Source organism: Peromyscus eremicus, chromosome 1 (genome assembly GCF_949786415.1).
Source record: "Peromyscus eremicus chromosome 1, PerEre_H2_v1, whole genome shotgun sequence".
NCBI lineage: Eukaryota > Metazoa > Chordata > Mammalia > Rodentia > Cricetidae > Peromyscus > Peromyscus eremicus.
In genome coordinates this window covers 107,835,625-107,859,805 of record NC_081416.1, presented here as the reverse complement: position 1 = coordinate 107,859,805, position 24,181 = coordinate 107,835,625, and the positions used below count along the sequence as shown (strand labels likewise).

Below are 24,181 nucleotides of genomic sequence, written 5' to 3'. Positions count from 1 at the left end.
GAGACAGAGTGGTAGAAGAAATAAAGGCCACACACAAACAAGAGCCTAGGACAAAAACTCCTAAGAGCCCCAGGCCTTGTTCTTGTACAATGTGGTAAAATAGACCAACAAAGGATGTAAGGATGTGAAATGGACTAGCAAAGCTCAAACAGTCCTCCCCAAAAATGGTCCCTAGGGACATTTGCCGTATCTGGAGCGTGCAAACAGGAACTGTACCAAATTTGTGATTATTTTAGAACATCAACTACTCACTCTCTCAAAATAAATGAGTAGCAGGGTTTCTCAACTATATAAGGTGATGAGCCTGTCTCACTAATCTGGAAATATCGTCTTGAAGTATTATTATTTTTCTCATCTTGCTCACCCCTATGTACTCTAGAAGGAAACGTAGCTCTCACCAGATCTGCTGTGAGGACCGAGAAGAACACACATTGGCCTGGGATCTCCAGCTGCTATGACAATCAACTTCTCCACTAGTCCTCCATCTCTCCCCTTTATTCCACCTTCCTCAATCTTCATTCATGGGTTCCAGCTGTTGAATGTATTTTAGCTTTGGTTGCCAGTACTAGGCTGGATGCTTAGATGAGTGAATTAGTTAGCTAAGAAGTACAACTCAAGCACACCACTTTGGAGTCATACAAGATATGTATTTCTTTCACTGATATTATCCATACATTTGCATGAAGTCAAAAACCTAATCAGAAAGTTTACAAAAATTTGACCTAGGATAAATGATTTCAGTATTTGCCTAGTTCACAGAACTTGTACTCTGCCTTCAAATTTCTCCCCCCACCCCGAGAGAGAGAGAGAGAGAGAGAGAGAGAGAGAGAGAGAGAGAGAGAGAGAGAGAGAGAGAGAGAACTAGCTTTGGCTCTGGCCATGTTGAAGTTGATGCATCTTCTCATGAGCCTGTGAATCTGTTGCTGGCCTTATCCCTCTGGCAGACACGATCCTCCTAAGTGGTAGCCCTTTGTGTCCCTGAACTCTTGAATGAGGGAAAGGAACCAGCACTGCCTAAGACAAGCAGAGCTTTAAACTGCCTCCACTTTTTCTATTTTCCAGGTAGTTGGAATCATTTTACTTCTTTTAATCTTGTGTGTGAGGTACTGGAAGTGATATGGGAACATTGTGCAAATGAAGTTGGTTTATACTCGTAATGCTGTACGTGTTGAACAGTAATGATTCCTATGCGTTTGTCTTTTATATTTCCTGCATTGTGAAAACCTATAGTTGCAGAATCTTAACAACAAATAAAGTTGGCTGGGGATGTAGTTCAACAGTACAGTTCTTATGTAGCCTGTAAGAGAGCCTGGGTTCCAACCCTAGTATCACAAAAGGAAGTAAGTTGAAGCATTAACGATATGAATACAGTAATTTCAGAGTGTAGGACAAGTGCTTTATCAGTTTTCAAGTAGATGCACTTAATCTCCAGAGCTGCTGTAATGTGGGATTTGTTACACACCATCAAGGATTTCCATATGGGCAAAAGAAACAAGCAAGTGCCTAGGTGGAGTGGGTATGAATTCAACTGCTCATACATGTTCTCCTCTCCTGCCCATCATCCAGTACAAAGCCGATTTAGAAAGAACATGGCTTTTCCTGCTGCTTAGAGGACTAAGGTCAGAGACAGAGGGTTTTAAATTCCCATAGAGGCCCAGATGTCTGAAGAACAAGCTTGCCTTCTGATTAAAGGCATAAAAGTACCCCAATCACCGGGAGAAAACAGGAGGTCGGAGAGAAAAGCAGATACCTTCATCCATCGCTTAGGATGGAAAGGTCATCTTAAAGAAAATTTTGGCCTATGTTCATTTGTTAATAAAGGATAGTGAGACTTCCAGCAAGTAATCTCTTTGTTATGAATTTAAGTTTAAGAATGGATGCTCTGAGGGCTGCACTCCACTCACGTAGTTACAAAAGCATCTCTTGAGTATGTGTTCTGTTCCTAAACCTGCAACTGGCATGAAGGACTCAGCAGAAAATCATGTTTCTTGCCAGTAGGAAACTGACCATCTAGTGGGAGCGAGGGAAAGCTATTAAGTGTACTGGGATATCTGAAGGCTGCAGATAGGCAGAGAAACCTCTGGAATTTAGGCTACTTCTAATGCACAGTGTTTGCATTGCTATTTCAAAAACTTGTAAGTATTTTGACCCAAAGAACGAAGGGCGTTCATTCTTTCTCATGGCCCTGTAAATAGAAACATGCATAAAGAAAAAAGGACTTTGTCATTAAATAGTACTCTTTGGTTTATAAATAGTGTCCTTCATTATTTTCTATTCTGTGTTGAGTGATAGTCACAACTGACTGACTTGATTTAATAACTCCTCAGTGGATCATGATTTATAGCTTCCAGATACACACAAAAGTTCCAGGTCAACAACATGGTACCCAGTCAAGCAGGAAAGCACATTTTCACTGCATTAACAATGCAGTGTCTGAGGGATCCCAAATGCTTGGTGGTGTAGCCAGTTTGAAGTAGGTTATCCTTGCATGAAGGAAGAGGTAGAAATAGAGGGAAATATCTGTCATAAAGCTTCCTTTCATCAAATACCATTCTTTGTTTTTGCATTCATTCTATAAAATTATCGCAGCCCACTAGTCAGGTATGACCCCCTTTTAGAGAGAAATAAAGAAATTATGCCAAATGATTCCCTTCAGATTCCCGAGCCAGACTAGACATGGGCACAGACGTTAGGTCCTATTTGTGAGGTGCTGTAGAGTAGCATTTAGGGACACAGTTGTTGGATTCTGCCAGACACTGATACTTTAGTAATATGATCTTCCACTCGCTAGTGCTGTGATCTAGAGAAGTCAAAGCCATCTCCCTTGACTTTGTTTCTGTATCTATGAAAAAAATAGGAATGGGATATGATGAAGTGGTTATGATGATTTAATAAAAGACTGTATTTCAATGTGTGGCACATGGAAAGACATTGATAAATCTTGATCGATAATCCTCATTTATTACGAAGGCTACCTGTCCCAGCAGGACAGATGCTGTAGAACTGGTTGTGAACAGGCATTATTTTCTCAGCAGTGGGGTGAGCTCTCCCTCTCTTTGTGCCATTACTTTCTTCCAGCAGAGAAGGAAGGATGAGGCTTCCTGGTGACCTTTTCACCTTTCTGTCCTCTGCACCAGAATGCCTGAAAAGTAGGCCATGGCTCTATGGCTCCAGAATACCCAGCTTTGTCAACTTCCCAGGGAGACTCAACCTGGAAAAGCCTGAAAAGAATTTAGCAGGAGCCACAAATTACAGTCACTGCCTGTATCGCTGGCAGCCCACGTTCTCACCAATATCATCAATGGCACACTCACAATTTCTCCTACTGCCCCTCTGCTCTCATAATGTCTCCCAGCTCCCTCTTTAATTCTGATTTGAACCTGAAAGACTGTTTCCTTTATAATTATTCTTCCTTGTCTTGAAATTTTCTTGTCCTTTTTTTTAATAAGGCAAATTTTGCCTTATGGTCTGTGTATTATCTGACCAATGGACTGAAGGTGGTCCCCTGTCCCATTGTTTCCATACCTTCTGTATAAGGGAATTGTCGTATTGCTGTGGTAAAGTACCCTGACAAAGGTAACTTCAAGGAGAAAGGGTTTATTTTGACTCACAGTTTTAAGGTATGGCTCATTACTGCTATAAGAACTTAGCATAACTGGTCACACCACATCCATAGTCTGGAAACAGAGTAATGAGTGTTCCTACTCATCTTGCCTTCTGTTTTGTTTTTGTTTGTTGTTGTTGTTTTTCAATGAAGTCTGGAACTCTATCCTATGGAATGATGCTGTTTACACTCAGTTAACTCAATCTAGACAATCCCTTACAAGCATGACCAGAAGCTAACCTAATGATGATCCTTCTCAGGCTTGCCCAGAGACTTGTCTTCTAGGTGACTTTGGATCCTGTCAAGTTGGCAATATTGATCATTACACGTTGAGTTATTCATGTCTTGATTTTTTTTTATTCATTAAGCATATTGTTTGCATTTGCCCACAGTGTTCCAATTAGCAATAGATGTTAAGGATGCAGAGGTAAATGAGAGCCACAGGCTTCTTCTCTCAAACCTTCGTAGTCTAGATCTGTTGGTAGTTTATGAACTGTGTAGATCTTTATTGTAAGGACCATTTCCTGATAATTAATATGTCAGATGCCTTACAATTATAATCCTATTTTAACAGATTTGGAGGAAGGGTTGAGAGAGTGTCAAAATGGACATATCATTCAATAGCAGCCTACAAATCCCACTTATTGTCGTTTTATTGTGGTGTGGTTTATTTGTTTTGTTTTTTTGAGACAGGGATTCTCTGTATGGCCCTGGCTATTCTGGAACTCACTCTATATACCAGGGTAGCCTCCAACTTAGAAATCCACCTGCTTCTGCCTCCTAAGTGCTAGCTAGCATCAAAGGCATGTACCACCACCACCTGGCTTTATTGAGCTTTTAATGACAATGCTTGGTATAAAAAGATTCCTTAATAAATATTTGTTAATGAACTCCATATCTAACTTTCCTATGCAAATGTAGCCAAAGTATTTGAACAAGCTGGTGGCAGTCAATTACCAACTGGGGACAAGTGCTTAATGTCCATATGTATCTTCAAGACACAAGCATTGCCCGATGGTGCTGGAATTCAGTAAAGATATGACATTGCCAGGCTTTTAGTCTGCTTCATTTGTCCTTCAAATTCTCTGACTCCATTTTAAATAGGGCCTTGTTAATAATAGAATTAGACATATATACACAGACTACCATTTGTTAGTAACAAGACCTGTGATAAGGTCAGTCTTGGCAAATTTGGCCTTTCTATTCCAGGAGACAAAGCCTGATAGTTCCATCAGTGGCAGGTGTAGAAAAACAAAATCACCCAGGACACTTTGCTTTGATGGAATTTTATTTAGGGAAAGAGTATTCCTATATGATTAATTATGGTGAGACAGGAATACTATATCATCATATAGGTAGAAGAGTTTTTTCAATGCTAGTCACTTTCGCATGTACACACACACACACACACACACACACACACACACACACACACACACGTCTAGGAAAGGTGTTATGATATGCCAGGTACCTGGAACCGTTTAACAGGCTGAAATAGAAAGTATTGAGTTGAGAGGCCAGAGGAAAGAGGAAATAATGGCAAAATGCAGATGGCAGCTTGGGGCACATCAATGGAGGACCCAGGAATTTATGTGCTAGGGCCCCACCGTTGACCACCTTCAAACTTCACAATAGTACTGTGCCTTAGGTGTAATTATTGCCCTCATTCTACAAAAGAGAAACTTTCAAGGCAACTTGAAGGCCAAAGAGGTTTATAAACAACCTATACAAGCCACTGCTTTACCCAGTTATATCTTTGATTGAAGACCCCACTTGTTAAGGCTGTAGTGCAGTGAAGTTGAAGTGGGCCCTGCTGGAGCACTGCTAACATTCACAGTAATAAAACTTACTTGTTTTATGTTATATATTAACTTCCCCAAGTAAAGCATTCTACGGCAAAATTGGTAGCTTACTGTGCTGGCTAGTTTTATGTCACCTTGACACAGGCTAGAGTTTCCTGAGAGGAGAGGACTCAAGTTGATAAAATATGTCCATAAGCCCAGGTTATAGGCAGGAAAGCCTATATGGCATTTTCTTGGTTAGTGATTGATAAGGGAGGGCCCAGCCCACTGTGGATGAGAACATCCCTGAGCTGCTGTTCCTTGCTTCTATAAGAAAGCAGGCTGAACAAACTAGTAAGCAGCACACTTCCGTGGCTTCTGCATCAATCAGCTCCTGCCTCCAGGGTCTCACTCAGCTTGAGTTGCTGAAGCATTGGCTTCCCTCAGTGGACTGTGATCCAGGATAATAAGCCAACCCCATTTGCTTTTGGTCATGTGTCAATTGCAAACCTTTTTGCTTTTGTCTTAAAAGGCAGTCTAATAATCCAGGGTGGCCTTGAGCTCAGTCTATAATTGAGGGCCACCTTCAACTTCTTACCATCTCTAGAGCTAGAATTTTAGGAGTCTACCATCATGCCTTGCTTAAGTGGTGCTAGGAATGAAACCTGGCATCTTGTATATGCTAGACAAGTTTCCAAACTGAGCTCCAACCATAGCCCTCAGCTGCAATCTTGACTGTCCCATTTGTAATAGGGACCTATTACCTATCTCACAGGCTCCATGTGATTACTTTGAACCATGTCTTGGCAGGAGCCCTATGGGACTTGTTAATTAAGAAGGCTCTCTTGTTTCTGTATGAACTTGGAGTTTACTTCCTTTAATGGAGAATGGATTTTGATTCTTCATTTAGACTTTGAGACTCATTAGTATTATGCTCAGCCTTGCAGCCATTTACATTTTTAATTGCATCCTTAATTGTGGAACAAAAGGCTTTGTCTTCCAGCAGCCAATTTTATGCCTGAAATAGAAAGTAGGAGGAGTCATTGGGGCAGGGATCTAGGTTTTTTGGGTTTTGTTTGGTTTCTTCACCTTCCCCTGAATCACAGTTTGCCATTAATTTTAAAGGGGTTTCAATATTTAGATTTCTATAGGAAAGGGACAGAAGTCTCATGGGTGACCCTTTCAATGGCTATCCCACTTTCGTTCCATCCCTCTGTGGCATATCTAGACTTAAGATCTCAATTGTTATTGATGGGTGGCCTGTTAGTTATACATTCCTTTATTCCTCCTACTAAAGCTTTTCGGAGCCATCAACCAGCCACCTCATTGTGGCTCTGGTGTTAGAAAGATTAACAAGGCATTTTTTTTCCTACCCTTGAGAAACTCCAAGTCACTCTACCAATCTGGATTTTGTTTCTTGGCTCTTACCCCATAATAATCACATTTACTAGGAATCTCTTATCACTTACATAGTGGCTTTCCATCATCTGTAACTCTAATCCCCAAAGATCTGACACCCTCTTCTGACCTCCTCAGGCACAGGCACACACACAGTATACAGAAGTACGTTTAAGTAAGCCAGTCATACACACAAAAATAATAATACAAATTATATATGTACACACGTACACAAAAAGAGGACAGTCATCCAACATATGCTTCTCAGTGCTACTCTGACCACATTCATGGCCCATCCCATATCTTTTCTGCTTTTCTCCTGTCTATGGCTCCTCTGACCCTCTTCTGCTGGACTCCGGCATCCTTGAAGACTAATTTTAACCTATATCTTTGCAGTGTGACACATGGAAACTGCCGAGTCTTTCTTTCACGTGTTTCACATTTAAAGCAAACAAGTTAACTTCACCTAAAATTGTACTTGATTCCCTCATAGCTTGTAGGTGATCCCTGACTGAAAAGCTCCCTGGGGCAGGAGAACTGACTGAGTTTAAGAACACTTGCTGCTCTTCCAGAAGACCCGGATTTGGTTTCCAGCACCCACATTGGATGGCTCACAACTGCCTGTTCCGGGGACTCCCTTTTCTGGTCTCTACAGGCACCTGTATGGCAAGGTGCACATACATACACTCAGGCACACACATATAATAATAAATAACTAAATCTTTTTTTTAAAGATCTGTGTTCCACTGATTAAAGGAATGAACCCCCCTTCTCAAACTAAGATTAAGCCTTTTAAACCACACTTAACCAGCAAAGCTGTGTTTAGAATTGGTTATAAAGTCTATTTCCCTATTTATTACAAGTCAGTAAGTACAGTAACAGTTCTGAATATTCACAAATACAATAATAATAAAATACAGCTAAGGACAACTGCCTGCTATATACCAGTTAGGTTCTAAAGTACTTTGGATGGATAGTTTTACTTACTATTCACAGAACTGCCATGAAGTAGGTGCTGCGATTACACTTACTGAAGAGAAGAAAAAAGTGAGGTCGGATGCCAGCTTTACCTGCAAGAGCCTGAGCCAAGATTAGAACCCAAACATGCTGTCTTGTGTCCCTATTTACTATGCCATATGGCTCTAATGAACAGCTTTCACATGTTTATTTTTATTTAATACAGCATGTCTGCAAATGGGTGTTATTTTCCACACTGTCACAGATGAAGAATGGGATGTTCAGAACACCACTTTCTCTGTTCTTTTCTCCAAGAGGTCAAGTGCGTGGCTGAATTGACCCTCTCTTCAAGTTTGTGAATTCACCACCAATACATTTCCTTTTCTAATGTGTGCCTTATGTTTTGCTTATTATCATATCACATGAGTTTGGAGACTTTTTTTTTCCTTTTCTTTTTTATTTCTTGAGACAGGTTCTCACTACGTAGCCCAGGCTAAACTCAAATTTTCAATCCTCTCAATTCAGCTTCCTGGGTACTAGGATTACAGATTGCAGATGTGTGTTAGCATGCCCAAATATTAGTACATGAGTTAGTAGCATCATCATTATCATAATCACCATCATCACCATCATTATCATCATCATCATCATCATCATCATATTTGTATGGGGTGTGAATGCCTGGTGCCCAGGAAGGCCAGAAAAGGGCATTGGATCTGTTGGAACTGGAGATACAGACAGTTGTAAGCCATCATATTAATGCTGGGAATCAAACCCAGTTCTACTGGTAGAGCAGCCAGTGCTCTTAACCACTGAATCATCTGTCCAGTCCCTAGTACATGAGTTTTTAAACATTTTTATTTATTAATAAATCTTTGATAATTTCATGAAAACATAATGCAGTTGCTCATTTACAAGCACCATTAACCTCTCTCATCTTTCTCTCACTCCCACTGAACCCCATCTTGTTAGGTAGCACACAAGTTTTAATATAACTACCCATGCATCATTAAAGGTTGAATGGACTGTTGATCTTCATGCAGTTACTTCACATCATGAATTCTAATTTATGAACTCATGATTAATTTCCTCATTCTCTGATATTCTCAGTCCAACTGAGACTAGCCTCCTGATCCCTCTTTGCCAACCAGTGCCTGAAGTCAGGATATATATCTCACAATTAAAGGGCACAGTTAAAATGCCATTTACATATAGTTCCTTGCGTGTGCAAAGACACGCAACCAGACTTCTGTACTTACCTCGTCACTATTGAGGCCCCACAGAAAAAGCATAGGAAGAACAGGACCCCATGTAATGCAGGTCACACACCTGTGGAAGCACTAACAGTGTAGCATGCATTGTGTGTTCTCTTTAGCATGTAATACAGCAGGTGTCAAGGGCAAAAACCTAAGACTGGAAACTTTTCAAAGACTAAAAAAAAAAAAGAGTGCTTTATCTGACTCCTCCATAGGCCTGTTTTGTGATTTGTAGAAATACTATCTCCCAGCACTTAGGCCTCGAAAGGCTCTAAATCCCCACCCTCTCAGAGCTTTCCACAGCCCTTTGAGTCAGCAGCCTCCACTGAGGTAAAGCTTCCAGATTTTAATAGGCATCATTATCTCACATTCATCTCATAACTGTAGTACACATCAGTCTGTCTTTCCATCCTCTCCATTCCCCACCCCCCCCACCCCCTTTGTCTTCAGCCCTAAGTTTCTATGACTTGGAGAGTCACTTGTGCCTGTTGGGTGTTCAGGTTTGGGGCCTGGCTTCTCAGGATGGTCTTCAGTACAGATTTCTCTGACCAGCAACACTAGGGTTCACCTCAGGGACCTGGCATGGGATCAGCAACTCCTTCAAGTAAGAGGCCTGGAAATAATAGGCCAATAGCAATGCATACTTTAATGGACTCTTTTTATCATTGCTACCATTTTAAGGAAAAAGAGGTGTTTTGTTGCAAAGAGAGAAAAAATAATGTTATTTGAAATCAGGAAATTTCCTTGATTTCACACACACACACACACACACACACACACACACACACACACACACACGATTTTTTGAGACCAGGTTTCTCTGTGTAACCCTTGCTGTCCTGGAACTAGCTCTGCAGACCAGACTGGCCTCAAACTCACAGAGTTTTACCTAACTCTGCCTCCTGAGTCCTGGGATTAAAGGCATGCACCACCACTTCCCAACTTACGTTTGTATTTATAAGACTTCACTAGCTGAATCTTCATATCTTTCTTTCCTGGAAAATTTTTATTCTCCCTGACATCCTTTTTTGACATTGTATTAGCAAATGATAAATGATGGCAGGAAATTACTTGGTTTCATATAATGTTCAAAAGTAGTAAGATAGTAGCTGTTTGATTTAAAAAAAAAAAAAAAAAAAAGGGCCCATGGATTCTTTCAAAAATACACTAGAAGGCTATAAAAAGTAAGCATGTCGCTTTCTGATTTGCCATTTGAGGTGAAACCCTGCCAAGATGCAGATTTTTGTAAAAACCCTTACAGGAAGACCATCATTCTTGAGACTGAGCCCTCAGACGCTATAGATCCAGGGTCCAGAAGGAATTCCTCCCGATCAACAGACTGATATTGGCTGATGAGCAGCTGGAAGATTCTGTACTTTGTCTGACTCCAACATTCAAAAGGAGTCCACCCTTCATCTTGTGTTGAGACTTCCTGGTGGTTCTCAGAAGACTAAAAAGCAGTCTTACACCACTCCCAAGAAGAATAAGCATAAAAAAAAGAAACTTAAGTTGGCTGTGCTGAAATATTATAAGGTGGATGAAAAATGACAAAATTACTCGCCTTCATCAAGAGTGTCCTTCTGATGAATGTGGTCCTGAAGTTTTCATGGCCAGCCACTTTAACAGACATTACTGTAGCAGATGTTGTCTGACTTACTGACAAGGAGTTGTGTATGACAGACACTGAAAAAACTGTGAGAATATCACTATATGGAAATATGAGACCAACGGTCAGACTAGCACATCTCTGAACAAACTCCATTCAAACTCGTAATCTCCACTCCTCAGCAAAAACTCATTTTATTTTTTTGTGGTGCTGCGGGTGTTTGCTAGGCCAACTCTCTGCCATTGAACTATACCCCAGCCTCAGAAGAAACTTTCTCCTCACCCCCCCCCCCAGCTTGTCCACAGCACTTGACACATGATAATGTTCTTTCCTGGTGAAAAGCAGATGCATTAATGTGGAATAAAGGGAAAATGAGACAAAAGTCCAGGGATAGATCCTGACCCCTGAGACTGTTTATCTGGGTTGTTCCAGCCTAGATGGGTGAGAATCAAAGGGCCCAGGAAATGGGAAGGATGCAAAACAATGGGCTCCCCACTTTGCTCAAATATGAGTCCCCATCCCCAAGGCAGAAAAGCTGAATGAGGGAGTCTGCAGTGTTCATAAAACAATATACAATGCTTTCCCTGTGTCTTATTTTTTTTTTGATGCAATTCTTTAACAATAAATCATTTTCAGCCCAGGTTTCTGATTCTAGTCATGTACTATCAGTCAGCAAGCAGCACTCATCACTGTAATATAAATTGTATAATTGTTATAAACAGGAACCACCAATAAAGCCTGGAAAGGGGCCTCCAGGCTGAGATGCGCCCATTCTTTGGCATTTGGAGGTTTGGTGGCAGGAGTTCTTCAGTAATCCCTTTTGGGATGGCTTCTAGTACTCGTAATTTGTCTCAATTTGGAGTGTTCCATTCAAAGGGTCAGGAGACCAAATGTCTGCTGGGTTACCCCTGTTTCTGGTGATGACTCCTCCCTCCCGGGGTGCTATATCCTGACGATGTAATAAACTTCAGCAATGAGGGGAGTCTTGGCCAGCTTATAAACTGGAGCTTCTAAGTTTTCTAAGTCACTCAGGGTAGTTTCAGAGTGTAAGTCCATGACCATCATGGTGAGGGAGCATGACAGCAGGAAGCCAGGCATGGTGCTGGAGCAGCAGCTGAGAACTTCCATGTTGAAATGACAACCGCAGACACACAGACCCAGACACACACACACACACACACACACACACACACAGAGAGAGAGAGAGAGAGAGAGAGAGAGAGAGAGAGAGAGAGAGAGCGCTAGAAGGAGAATCTCCACACTTTTTATATCCAAACTCTTATATTAGAGCTGAAAAATTAAAGGTAAACATTATAATGGCTAATTATTTAATTCTGAATCCTTTGGTTCTAAAAGGTTAGAAAATCCTTGGGAGGCATTTCTTTTATGATTGACCTTGGCCAACCTATCTATTTTGAATTTTCTTACTATTTATATTTAATTCCTTTTTTTCTGCAAGTGGAAAACTGGTTAGTTTTATGTCAACATGACACAAATTGGAATCATCAGAGAGGAGGGAGTCTCAATTGAGAAAATGCCTCCATACGATAGGGCTGTAGGCAAGTCTGTAGGATATTTTCTTAATTTGTGATTTAATGTGGGAGGTGCCTGGCCCACTGTAGGTGAGGCCATCCCTGGGCTGCTGGTCCTGGGTGCTCTAACAAAGGCTGATCAAACCATAGGGAGCAAGCCAGCAAGTTGCACAAACCCACCCCACCCCCGGCCCCCATGGCCTCTGCATGAGTTCCTGCCTTCATGTTCCTGTCCTGATAGAGTTCCTTCGACGACAGACTATAATGTAGAAGTGCAAGCCAAATCAACCCTCTGCCCTCTCCTCCCCAACTTGCTTGTGGTAATGGCACTTCATCATAACAATAGTAGCCCTCACTAAGAGAGAAGGCCAGACCTTTCCTCTGTAATAATCTGACGCATTCCAGTGATGCTTTTTGAAAGTAAAATGGATTTTCCATCATCAAAATAAATATGTATTATTAGTAAAATTAATTTATTATTTACTGAGGGCCCCTCACTAAAGGTAGGGTTTCTCTGTGCAGATCCAAGGAAAGCTTTTCTACATAACAGTGTGTTGAATGAACACTCCCAAAATACCTAAAATTTCTAAAAATTCTTCCCCCCCGACTTTCTGTTTTAAGCAGCTGCCACCACTTTCTCCACTTCCATACTGTACTCAAAAATTCCCATTTTTCAGTTCATAAGACCAAGGTGAGGACACTATGTGAGTGCCAGTATTCACAAGCGAAGGAAAGAGGAAAGTGACATAAACTGCCTTCTCTGTTCTGAATTTCTACTCTTAACCTTAATTTTTCAGGTTTACGTGTTCCTAGTTATACATAATTTCAGACATGCTTGGTCATGGGTTGTGCTGGTTACTGAGCTGCAGTTTCCTCAAAAATGGTCTGAGACAGATAACTTAATATGGAGTTAGGCTGCCTTGAGTGGAAATCGAGGTGGAGAGTTTCCACCCTGGCTTGACCATGCATCCTCAGCAAAGAGGTGTGAGGTCCCTTGCTGAGATGATGCACACAGGAGACTGGACTAAAAAAACCATTTGATTCAGAGCAAATAGAGTGAGGTGGACAGGGTATGGATTCAAATTTTATCAGACTGTTTATAAAATTATAAAGTGCTATGCAGAATACCTTCAGGGATTAAAAAGATGAATCAAATGTGCCCTCCAGGATCTAGCTACAGGTCATTACAAAAAAAAATGAAATGGATGTTATTCTGAACACAGACTCTGTCCTAAGATCTGACAGTGTGTAAGGGATAGGGAAAATGGGAGATTTGAAAGGCTAGGCACAAAGCGGCCGTCTTTAGGTTCTGGATATAAGAGGGTGGGGAAGGTCATCTTTAGCAGTGTTTCTTCATGATGAAAAGTAGACACACTTATTAAACTCTTAAGTCCTCTAGAATACCAAGTCGCGTAGCCACTCATGCATAGTCCAGGACATAATAGGACAGGAAAAAAACAAAAGGCAAAGCCTAGGGGGTTGGAGCAGAAATAAGCCACTAGTGGGAGAAGCACTAGTTCATGACCTGCTTCAAGAAAAATACCCAAGAAATAATAATAAAATGGAAATCCATCCTCACCCAGCCTCCTCTTCTGCAATCCCTTTCTTCCCTTCTGAGCCTCTACTCTGTGTACAAGGTGAGAATAGTAAATACACAGTCATAGGCTCGTGACACTTTTTGTAAATTACCATGTGTTTTATACCCATACCTAGAAATCCATAAGAAAGGAAATTTGCTAGGCTTTATTTAATGTTAATATTACTTGTTATCAAAAGTTAATGGTACCATTATAAGAAAGAAAATTACAGTCCAGTCCAATCTCTCTTTAAAACTTAAAGTAAGAAACTCAAGTAAAATACTAGCCCAATTAATGCAGTAACATAGAAAAATAATTACAGGAATAGTGATCACAAAAACTATCCCCTCCCCCACCCCCGCTTCTGGGATCCATTAAACCCAGTGTTTCAAAGTGAATGCTCTACCACTGAGCTACACCCCCAGCCCTAAAGGTTGTGTTAATGTGAGAAAACCATAGCATTAATGTAACAGAGGCAGACTCACATGATCTAGATATTATAGAAAAGACATTCAGTAAGACATAAGCCCTGCTTATGATAAACCATCTTATCAAAAATGAACTCTCTAGAAGTCACTTCACATTTGTCTCAAACATTTAATCTTATCTTGAATAATAAGAGACTCCCTTAATCTAAAGGGTGGATATTTCAAGCTGAGAATAGTTTGTGTGGTACTGAGTGATCTTCCCCATCCTCACCCAAAATATAGCTCTTGCTATCCTTTTTAAAGCGACAGAGCCAGCCATATTATACCAAGGAAGACATAAGGACTTCTTAAAATACTGGACTCTGCATGGATCAATATAGAAGTGCCACTCAGTGCTTTTAGAACTTAATCCTCTGCTGGAAGTCTCAATCTGTTTTTTACAGGGTCTCCCACATGCCTGAACTGACAGTAGTTCCAAAAACATTTGTTAAGTTCACTAGAGGATATTGGCTTGCTTTTGTTTTTCTTGTGTGTTTCTTTGTTTCTGTGTTTGTTTCATTAAGGATTTCTGCAGCTCCCCATGCTTGAGACATCTTGAAAATGTGTTAAGAAAAGAATCTTGTAAAAATCCAACCCTCCAGCATTCATTTCACAGTTTACCTCAAATATTTTGTTCATTTTATGAACAATTATTGATATTGTACATGTCACACTTTAAGGCAGACCCAAGATACTCAAGAGTAAACATTTAGTCCTTGCTATAAGTCCATTTGGGGAAGAGCCTGTGGGGTGGTCAAAAATACAAGGATGGGGCTGAAGAATTGGCTCAGCAGTCAAGAGCATTTGCTGTACTTGGTCTTACAGAGAACCTGAGTTCGGTTCCCAGCACTCGCCTTGGGTGGCTCACAACTGCCTATATCATCAGCTCCAGGGGTTCTGACACCCTCTTCTAGCCTCTTTGGACATCTGCATACACTGGTGTATATATAGGCAAGCAGGCACACACACACACACATACACATACACACACACACACACACACACACACACACACACACACACACGGTCATAAATAAATTTTTAAAGAGACAACACAAGGATGTCCAAATCTACCTCACTTCCCTACATTGAGTTTGGATAACGCTGTTATAGTGGAGACCAGAGCCACTGTCAGAATAAGTCCTGTCCCTATCTGCTCCCCTGCCTTGTCCAGTCCTCAATGGTTTTCTCTCCTGATAAGGGCCCAACAAAGCTCCAGTCCTGCTTTTTTCCAATAAGTCTTCTTGCTTTATCCTGGTGTATCCATCTTAGCTACATGATAGAATGAACTGGACAGCTTTTCAGACAGCAGTATTTTGTGAAGCTTTCCTACTGGTTCCAGTGCATAGCCAAGTTAAGAACCGATCCTTATTCTGTCCCTTCTTTTCCTTGGCCTCTCTGTCTCCTCTCTCTCTCTCTCTCTCTCTCTCTCTCTCTCTCTCTCTCTCTCTCTCTCTCTCTCTCTCTCTCTCTATCTCTCTCATTTTTCATTCCTGCTTAAGATGTCAATGGTTCAGAAAATCTCAGAGTTCTCTATCAGAAGCCTAACTTGAACCTTCAGCTCTGTCAAGGCTGGCTCCCAGCAGGACTCAATTCTGACAACATTTAGTCAGCTGCTCCAGAATTTAGAAAACAACCTTGAACTTGTTGCTCCAGTTGACTGACACTGGGCAAACACACAACCTCCTAGTTCAAGGCTAAAATACGGAAGGGTTGAGTAGCTGTGAAGGTTCTTCAGGAACCAGAGGTCTGACCTTCATAATTTGATTTCTAGTCACTATGAAATGATGTGGTTAAAAGCTCTTGAATTATATGAGGTCCCTTTTAAAATATCCAGAACTCCAAAGGACCCTCGTGTGTGTGTGTGTGTGTGTGTATGTGTGTGTGTGTGTGTGTGTGTGTGTGTGTGTGTAGCAATGACCAAGTTTGCAATGCATTCAGATGCTGCCCTGACTGCCCGCCTCTATCATTTGACCCTTCCTGTGTCCTTTCCCCTGTTCTGTCTTCTTCACTGACACCACTCTCCACCTTACACTCAGCTTATTCCAGGCCTCAGCAACTGGTTGGCATGGAAACAGATCAGCCTGCCTGGTGGGAGGGATGTTCTGTTTCCAAGTGAAAATGGCAGACATTCAAGTGTGATTCACTTCCAGCCATTTTAACCCTTAAGTTTATCCATCTATTCAAAACTTATCTGTAACTCCTAGACACCTAGTGCGTGAAGAAGCCATCTTGATTCAGCCTCTTCCTACCTTTGGCTCCTCCTGTGTGGAGCTCACACCCTGCGCTTTCATCTTTCCCGTCGTTTGCACAGGCTCTTTCTTTAATCTGTGTCCTGTGTCCTCCACCTTCTCTTTCTATCTAAAAGGTCCAGGATGAATCTTGATGTCAGTCACCATGCCTTCCACGAAGCTCTCCCAAGTCACACCCCTACCCCTCTGTACTCTTAGTACTTCCCTCCTCTTGAGTGTACGTAACTGAAAGTTACATGACTGTTTTCTTCTGTAGACTGCGGCCTCACAAAAGGGGAAGCATGGGATCATGGAGGGCAGCTGTGTTTGCACACTCCTGGAGGGTGTCTTGGTTCCATCAGCTACCAGAAGTCTTCCAGGAGTCACCCCAGAGCCTGGTTCTTCTCATACCTATTACACTATTTACCAGGTGTGGGCCACACACTGAGCACATTCTCATTGGATTTTCACCAGTTAAATAAAAAAGGACACAGTATAACTGATCTCCTTGTACAAGAGCATTTGGCTTCAAATCTGAGGAGCTGGCCCTAAATCACTCAGCTTCCAAATGAGAGAGCCAAGACTACACCCAGACCTGACGGTGTGTATGGAGAACACCTGACCCTATCTTCCCTTGGGGAGGAGGAAGGGATGGCTGGACCCATGGATGGATGAGTAGATCAGTAAAGCCTTGCCTTGCAAGAGTATGGCCCTGTGCTCTATAAAGACCCAAATGGACCCCTCCCTGTGTTTAAGTTGAAGTTTCTCCACACTTGCAGCAAAAATCAAAAATGTAAAAGCTCTTATCGCTGCATGCTGTTCCACAAAGTGTGCCTCCTTTCCACTGGCCTATTGCTCTAAGGGAAGGGAGTTTGCAGAACTGAAAACCTGAAATAAGGGGCTTTGAAGAGCCATGAAATCACTGTGATAGGTACTGAGTGGAAGCAAAGCTGAGTGTCCCAAGCTACGGGCTGTCAGTGCAGCTGAAAGTGCCATGTGTCATCACTGTGGGGCAGGGCGCTGAAGACAGTGAAGGGAGTGTTGTCCAAGTGTTCAGAACTCGGACAAGCTGAGGTGACTAAGGAGTAAAGCATTTGCCAGCACTTGGACCTGAGTCCAGGTTCTCAGAACTCCACATTAAGTGAGTGTCATCCCACAACTCCTACGACATGGCACGAGAATCCACACGCTAGTCAGCCTGGCGTGTGCAACAAAGAACAGGGAGAGACCTCTGTTCCAAAGAAGGTGGAAAACAAGACCAACACCTAATGCTGTCCTCTTACATTACACACATACCCACATTCACACACAAACACACTCACATACATTTGCACGTACACAGATACACCTATACATAATATACATGCACACATACAAATGCATATAGGTGCACATGCACAAACACACATATATACCATACACACAATATACACAAATACACACACACATCATATAGGTGTATATGTGCACACACACACGCACACGCACATCAACCTTTAGCTAAATTATTCAGTGCTGTCCAGTAGGTTTTACTGTTTTCTTTTCTAACCAATAATTTAGCCAAGAAGCAGGGACAACAGAAGATGTGGTCTTATTCAAATACCTCTATTTTTATACACAGAAAAATGTAAAAAATCTCGTTTAATGAAAAGATTCTGCACTGCTGCCAAGTGTATGTAAATAATGCCTTGGATTTCAAAAGGAAAGAACAAAGCTTATGAGTTTATCTGGGACATGCACCCCATTTCTAAATGCCAGGCTTCACCAGTAGACTTGGTTACCAGGGCTACTGATTTTTAAATTACAGTGGTGAAATTATAACGCAGCATGGTCTCCTATAGGATCCTCGAAGCAGTGAATATCTCAGCCTCCTTTGGTCATGTGGACAATACTGCCTGTTCACTCCTCCCTCTTTTTTTCTCATCCCTCATCCCTCTTTCCATTCTCTTCCTCTTTCCCTTGTTCCACTTCATGTGTTAAACCTAATTCCTTTTGTATCAAAAGGCCACCTTCATAATAGAACATAGAATGGAAAACAAATACCATAGCCAAAACCAAGTCTAGGTATAATTCCTAATGCCCAAATTATAATGTCCACTTCATCTAGCAACATAAATGGATTAGACAAATTATTTTTATTGAACACTTATTTTTACTGTAGTTCTGGTTATTTTTTAGGAAAATGAAAGTCTATTGTTTGGGTGTATGTGTGTAAAGTGTATGTTTTACGTTGTATGTGTAGTACATGTCCTTGTTAGAGTAGGGTGTGTGTGTGTGTGTGTGTGTGTGTGTGTGTGTGTGTGTGTGTGTGTGTGTGTGTGTTGTAAGCCAGAGGAAGATGTTTGGTGACATTTTCTTACTCACTCATCACCATTTTTGGAGACAGGGTCTCTCACTGATCCTGAAGCTCATGGACTGGGCTGGCTGACCAGTGGACTGCAGGGATCCACCCATCTCCTTCTCCAGCCCAGGGCTGGGTTATAAACACTTGCCCCTGTGCTTACCTTTTGTGTGGGTTCTAGGGATCTGAACTCGGTTCTCATGTTTGTGGTCCAGGGGCTTTACCCATTGAGCCATATCTCCATCCCCTTCTCATTAATCTTCAAGGAATCCATATTGAAAGGCAGCACAGTCATGCATCCAAACACGAGTTATTTGATAAGAGAATTTAGGTTTTAATTTGTTTCCTCCAATGATCTTGGGAAAGCTATATATATACTCTAAATCCTACCCTTCTCCTCTTTCCCTCATGGATACCCACAGTACCAACCTCATGATCATGTTGTTTAAGTGAAATCACATACTTCATAAAATGCTCATCAGCAATATTCAGCATTCTCCATGTAACAGATGCTCAATAAATATTAGCCACCACTTATTATTATTAACTTGATAGATTGATATAAGAATAAATGAGACAATAGTACATTAAGTTGTGTGAAATTTTTCTAGACTATCAAGAAGCGTGCCACAAACATTAGATCCATTATGGCTAACACTGGCTCCTTACCCTGTAACTATTCCATAGTCAGTATAAGGAGTGCTATCATTTCCCAGAATTCTCTTCTGTTCTTGGCTTATTTGCCTCAGTGCCAGTCAAATAACAGGATGTCCTAACAGCTGCCTGAGTTCCCACTTCCCTTTTGCTTATTTCCAGTCATGCCCCCCAGTAGACACATTCTACTTCCTCTCCTGGTACAGGTCAGTGTGTGACTGTGGGCTATGTGACCCTGTGCCTCCATTTCTGGCCCTCAGTTGTTTGTTTTTCCTGAAGACTGCATGAACAGGACATGGTTGTCTCTGAGATCTCTTCTGGTCAGACATCTACTGACTCTCAGACTATTCTTAACTGTAATCTTAGGAGAGCCATAGAGAATCAAGACCCAGGTCTCAGGGACCTACTGTCCCCAAGTTTGCAATGTCTGCATGGGAGCTGGGAAGATGGCTTAGTGTGTTTATGCACATAAAGGCTGAGCAAAGTGATACATGTCTGTAACTCGTCATGCTAAGGGAAAGCGACGGGCAAGTCTCTAGGTCTACTGGCCAACCAGAATAGTTGAAATTATGAGCAGGTTTAATAAGAGACCCTGTCTCAAATGAAGATTGAGAAGCAATTAAATAAACCATCGCAATACTAGCGTCTGGCCTCCACACACATCCTCACAGGTAATTGCAGCCCCCTACACACATGTACATACACACAAGCACCTCACATAGAACAAAGCATAATAAAAAAATAAAGATCAGACAGGATTAGAGGAAGTTCTGATACTATGATTATGTGCCTTCCACCTACTTTGTAAAGGCATTGGGGTTGGGGTGTCAAGAAAAGCAGCAGCTTTTGCGGAAGAATCAGCTTTGCCAGGCATTTAAGCATTTATAAATTAATGCATGTCTCAGAGTGTTACATATACCCTGCGTCCATGTGGCAGTCCTGGCCCATAAAGCCTAATTATATTGCTTATGAGAGGTAATAATGACTTAGGAAAATCTAATGGAAAGCCTTGGGGCTCCAGCATAGCTAGTTCACTTGGATTCTCTTTCCTTGGGAATAGAAAGGGATTATACTTCTATTTCCCAAGCTTCTCTTCTTTCACTTCTTGGCTTTGTTAGCTCCAGTGCCAGTAGCTATTTAAAATGTCAGGCTTTTTCAGCACTGAGGTTGGCACAGGGAATAAAAGTAGGAGTGAGGAGAAGTGAGTATGTATGCAAAGAGCTACACACGCTCTTAGACACTTCTAGCATTGCCAGGAATGGGAAATGTGTTCCTATTCGGGGGCTTAATATCAATTCTTAGATGATTTCCTGAATGCAAGTTTCTCTTACGTTTTCTTCCGCGCAGCTGTAGAAATCAAGCCAGCTTAATGGAAAAGCTCAGTGTTCTATCACCCCGAGCTCCCAAGGCTCCTCCATCTGCTCCCACTGCTCTCAGAGCCAGGGAGGAGTAGCAGAGCCAGATTCCTCATTAGCAGTAAACCTGTTGGGCCAAGAGCAGGGACGTATCTGCAGCCTGCTGGGGCATGTTGGACACAAGGCTGGAGATGGTTATCTTTGATCTGAGACTTGTGTGTTGGGGTAATAGGGCGTGCCTGAGATTCAAGATTGCCTAGATCAGGATGCCTCCAAAGTTCTTTATGATTTAGTCTGTGAATACCTTGGAAGACACTGGACCAAGGGAAGGACCCTTCTTGCCAACTTCTCATTGGTCACTTTCTTCTCTGATTTAGTTCCTAACATAATAATATATATATATATATTATATATAATATATATATTAGGTTGAAGTATATAGAACTTGTCAAGGTCTCATATGGTTTGACCTAATGTTTTGTTTAAGTTTTTATTGTTTTATTTATCTGTTTATTCCAAGAGAAAGTCTCACTACATAGCCCTACCTAGCCTGTAACTCACTATGTAGACAAGGCTGGCCTCTATCTCACAGAGATATGCCTACCTCTGCATCCAGAGTAGAAGGATTAAAGGTATACACACCATGCCCAAACTTAACATTGTACTTTAAAGAGAGCTGTTGGGATGTGCTGGCCGCTGTCCTTGCTATCACTGTTGGCAGACAAGGAGCTTCTTGGACGCCAGGGGGTTCAGAATGGGAATGTGTGTATAACTCTTATCAGCAGTTGTTGAGAAGTCTGTTGTGTTCAAGAGAAGAAAACAACTAATTAAGGACCCTCAGTTGTGTAACAGAACCCCAACATGGTGTTACATTTTAAATTATAATCACAGAGCTATAAATAAGAAAGAAATTCTCCTTCCATTAGCCTGCTCTTGTAACAAACAGCACCGCCAACTCTGTGCTGGGCTGTGTCGTAGTGTCTGAAGGCAGCCCTCATCTATTAAGCTGAAGTGTGGTTACATAATGAAACATACAGTTCAGTGGGTTTGAATAAAAACATGTTTCTACATAATCACACCATGTAGAACTTTTCAATACCCCGGGGTCATTCTGTCCAAGGCCTTACTTACCCCTACTCTGAAGGATAACCACTGTTCTAAACTTTACACTATAGATTAGTCTAGCCTTTTCAGATGAATTAGCCTAGGCTGCTTTTGTTCCTATATATCTGGTTTATTTTATTAAACATGATGTTTTTAAGAGCCTTTTATATTGTCTTATATTTCAGTGGTCTAGCATAGTTGACAACTTGATCTATCAGTCTATTGCATAAACACAACCTATACCACAGTACACGAATAGTCACAGGACAACTTTCTGGGAGTTGGTTCCCACCTTCCACCTATATCCCTCTATTGAAGGGTGCTTGTCTGATTTCCAGTTGGGGGCTACTATGAACAAAGTTGCTATAAACATTTTTGTACACATTTTGAAGAAATAAGCACTTGTTTCTGGTGCCTATTGTGAGGTGATATGTAAATACTTTAAATCAACCAGACAATTTTAGACACATGCATTTTTTTGCACTTTTTTATTATTAAGAGATTTTCTGTTCACTTTACATACCAACCACAGATCCTTCCCTCTTCCCTCTTCCCACCTGCCAGCCTTCCCCCCCCAATCCACCCCCCATCCCCACATTTTCCAAGTCAGGGTCTCCCATGGGGAGTCAGCAGAGCCTGGCACACCCAGCTGAGGCAGGTCCAAGCCCCTCTCCCCTGCACCAAGGCTGGGCAAGGTGTCACATCCTAGGCACTGGGCTCCAAAAAGCCTGCCCGTGCACTGGGGACGAATCCCGATTCCCCTGACTACGGGCCCCCCCAAACAGTTCAAGCTAAACAACTGTCTCCCATATCTGAAGGACCTAGTCTAGTCCTATGGAGGCTCCACAGCTATTAGTCCACAGTTCATGGGTTTCCACTAGGGTGGCTGGTCATCTCTGCCATCTTTTCCCATCATGATTTTGACATCCCCTCCCCACAGAATCCCTCCTCTCTCTCATCGATTGCGTTCCTGGAGCTCAGCCTGGTGCCGAGCTGTGGATCTCTGCATCTGCTTCCATCAGTCACTGGATGAAGGCTTATGATGACAATTAGGGTATTCACTAGTCCAGTCACCACACATGCTTTAAATAAGTAGCTAGACACTTTTCTAAACAATTTGTAGGAATTGTTATGGTGGCCCTGCTGCTGTAAGAAGTAAGAAGAAAGAATGGATATTGGAGGCCAACAGTCCTCACCAAAGAGCTCATGACACTATTGCCTGAATGCATTTACTGCCATGGTTTCCTGTGTGAATTCTGAGATCATGAGATTGAAGCTCTAGTATGTTTGTGCACATTCACAGCTCTGCTTCTGGAAGGCAAGGTAGCCCAGGCAGCTGTGGTGGGCTGATGTTCCCGACCAATGTTTTCTTTGATTTCAAGGAAAGCAAGAGGTGTTGACAGACATGGAAAGACCTTCAGGTACCTCTGAGCCTTTTTGCCCTTTGATGGGCTTATGTTTTAAATTCTGGCTACACCCTGCCCTCAGTAAAGTAGGAAGTGTCTACAGACTTCGGTACTCGGGTGTGAATTAGCTAGCTCCTTTGCTTTCTGCTCACTGTAGCACAGCAGTTGTCAGTCTTCCTAATGCTGTGACCCCTTAATACAGTTCCTTATGTTGTGGAGACCCCCAACCATAAGATTACTTTTTTTGCTACTTCAGCACTATAATTTTCTACTGTTATGAATTGTAATGTAAATGTCTGATATAGGACCCAAAGGGGTAGAGACCCACAAGTTGAGGATCAATGCAGTGGATCCTGAACTTTCTCTACTGAGGACTGATATGGGGGGGGGGGGGCAGGCTTGTGAAGATGTTAAAACTCTCAGTCTTTGTTTGCATAAATTTTTAAGTACGTGAAAAGAAGTAGTTTGGGTTTTCAGATGGGTCAGCTCTTTCTTCAAGTGGAATTGAAACACCCAGGTCCCTGGCACTTTTGTGGAATGAGTCTGCAAGGCTGGAGCCTCCTCAGGGAAGTCCCTCCTCAGTGTGCACTGCCTCCCGTAGGTGCTCATAGGCTGGTAAAACATCATGGTAGCCAACTGCTCTGCCCTGTGCACGTCTACCGTGCTTTTGCTTCCTTTTATGGCGTGACAGTAGGGATGCTGACTGCCATGAATGACAGGAGGCTCTCACATGGCTGAACATTAATGAAACCTAACTCACAGCACTGTACTTAGCTCTGTGGTCCGTTCTCTAGCCTGACCTTTGAACTCCTTACAAACATGACTAACAGAACAGAAGGTTAGAGACTCAAGACCAGCCCAGATGAACTTTCCACCACGTACAGCAGCTCTACTGTTACTGAGCAGTGTGAC

At 42.0% G+C, this 24,181-nt stretch overlaps 1 protein-coding gene across 6 annotated transcripts in view; it reads left to right on the top strand.

Annotated features, from left to right (window-relative positions):
* Positions 1 to 24,181, top strand: part of Dlg2 (discs large MAGUK scaffold protein 2) — an 857,262-nt gene that overhangs the window by 719,722 nt on the left and 113,359 nt on the right. The window lies entirely within an intron of this gene.